Source organism: Varanus komodoensis, unplaced genomic scaffold (assembly GCF_004798865.1).
Source record: "Varanus komodoensis strain SLA01 unplaced genomic scaffold, ASM479886v1 scaffold3475, whole genome shotgun sequence".
Taxonomy (NCBI): domain Eukaryota; kingdom Metazoa; phylum Chordata; class Lepidosauria; order Squamata; family Varanidae; genus Varanus; species Varanus komodoensis.
The window spans coordinates 10115-12531 of record NW_025335849.1 but is presented as its reverse complement, the minus strand read 5'-3'; the positions used below and the strand labels follow the sequence as shown (position 1 = coordinate 12531).

At 55.4% G+C, this 2417-nt stretch overlaps 1 long non-coding RNA gene across 1 annotated transcript in view; it reads left to right on the top strand.

Moving 5' to 3' along the window:
• Window positions 1-1693: 1693 nt before the first annotated feature.
• LOC123027830 overlaps window positions 1694-2417 on the top strand; it is a 3184-nt gene continuing 2460 nt past the window's right edge. Inside the window, exon 1 of the long non-coding RNA XR_006415574.1 lies at window positions 1694-1802. This is a non-coding gene — a long non-coding RNA (uncharacterized LOC123027830). The remainder of the gene's footprint in view (window positions 1803-2417) is intronic.

The following is a 2417-nucleotide window of genomic DNA, read 5'->3' as shown; positions in this document are numbered from 1 at the left end:
TAATCATCCATCGGCTCAGTGTGCCTTGGTGGGAATCCATTTATCTTTCATCTGCTCGTTATGTCTTTTTGACACAAATTGATTAGTTTTGGGGCTTCGACTGTGAGGTGGCCCCGGATGGGGGTGGGAGGGAGGTGTTTGAAGAGGGAGAATATTTTCAGAGGGATTAATGCTAATGTGTCCTTTACTGGATTTTTTTTCATTTAAACATTCACCTTTTTTTAACCACACCTTGTTTATAACTTCGAACTTAATTCGTTTCAGGAGGCCGTATTTGCTGTTCCAGTTTACCAAAATGGGTATCGTTTAGGGTCTGGGCACGGATCTAATCACGTTGCATTATGTCCTGTTGGTTGGCGGATCGGGTTTCGGAGAGGGTGGATTTGACCTGGTCCTGAATGGTGCAACACTCCCTCTTAGGGATAAGGTCCGCAGCTTAGGAGTACTCCTCGACCCGGAGCTCTCTTTGGAAGCTCAGGTGACAGCGGTAGCGAGGAACGCCTTCCTTCAGCTTCGGCTGATTAATCAGCTGCGCCCCTACCTGGAGTACGACTGCCTGGCGACGGTGACACACGCGCTGGTGACTTCCCGCCTAGACTTCTGTAACGCGCTTTACGTGGGGCTTCCCCTGAAGACGGTCCGAACACTTCAATTGGTGCAAAATAGAGCTGCCAGGTTGCTGACGGGGACGGGGCGTTATGCTCACAGGACTCCAGTCCTCCGTCAGCTTCACTGGCTTCCCATTGAAGCCCGGGCCCAATTCAAGGTGTTGATTATGACCTACAAAGCCCTAAACGGCTTGGGTCCTGGCTACCTGCACGAGCGCTTACGTCCGTATATGCCCGACCGCCCTTTGAGATCTGCGGGAGAGTCCCTTCTCCGGGAACCCTCCATGAAAGAAATTAGGAGAGTAAGTACCCGGAGGAGGGCTTTCTCTGCGGTGGCACCCAACCTATGGAATTCACTCCCCAAAGAGGTCCGCCTGGCACCGTCGTTACTGGTTTTTCGGCGCCAGGTAAAGACCTTTTTATTTAAACATCATTTCAATTGTTAAAACATATGATCTGGCCTGGGCAACTTCTTCTTCCTTCTCTTTCTCCTCCTATATTTTTATTTTATACTGATAATTTTAATTTTGTATTTGTAAATCAATGTATTTTTTGTATTGTTATATTTAATGGTAATTTAGTATGTACTATTGTATTTCAATGTATTTTATCATGTTGTAAGCCGCCCCGAGGTTTCGGCAAGGGGCGGCATAGAAATGTTATAATAATAATAATAATTATTATTATTATTATTTCTAATTCCTGGCAGTGGCCACAGGAGGGCACTCCAGGCGCGCCGCTGACGCCTCCGTTGCTGAGCGTAGAGCCACACCGGGATCCCCGGCTGCACGAAGCCCACCCCACGCACGGGCCGCACGCTGCGGCCGCCCCCCCCGCCCGCTATTGGGAAGATCGGGGACGGAGCCCCTTCGCCCCTCCTGGGACACGGGCTGGCGCTGGGGCTGGGGCTGGCTCTGGTTTTGCCGCGGCTCTTTGTGGATGCCGCAATCCAATCCGGCTCTTTACTTTCGTAGCTCTAGACACGCGCCTGCGCGGAGACAGGCCACTCCCAACATGGCTGAAGGGCAGGTCCCCTCTCTGGGTTGGACACTACCAACATGGCGAGGGCCGAGAGTGCGTCACTTCTCCGCGCCGCAGGCGCCTCGTTTCTGGCGTCACGCGCAGCATGGCTGCCCAAAGGCGACGTGAGGCTTTTCGCTGCCCTTCCTGCCTCTCCTGCCATGGCCGCCCGAGGTGAGGGGAGGGGAGGGGAGGGGAGGGGAGGGCGGCGGGAAGGGCTGCTCCTCCCCCCTGTCTGCGAAGACGGGGGCGGTGGGGTTTCTCTGCTCCCCCCCCAGCGTCTCTCGCTCCCCCCAACCCCAGGCTGCTGTCCCTGGCCCCTCCGTGGAAGTCTGGGCAGAGATGCCGCCTCCAGCGGAGAGACCCTGGGAGGCCGGGCGGGCCTTGCCGGAGATCTCACGTGCATGTGCAAAGCGCCGTGGCTTGTGGGCTTGCCTTGGATGGGGGCGGGGGTCCTCCCTTCCTGACCCCCCCTCCCCGCCCGCACCAGGAATCAGACGCAGGGCTCGGCTTTCATGGGCGCAGGTAGGATGCCTGTTGAGGCAGTGCGGACCCGTTCCCGGAGGAATTTATGGGGGGTCGAGCCCCGTTTGAATGTCAGAATGCCAGCTTCCCGGTTGGCACACGCAGCATTCAATTTTCTGCTCTTGTTAGAGTGGAGAAGAGCAGTAGAGGCTCTCGTTTATACCATCCCATCTCTCTTTTGAAGTACACGAGGGGACTCAGATATAGGAAATGCGACCCCCCCCCCGGGGGGGAGGAGGTCTCCCATCCCCTTTCCTCCCTGCA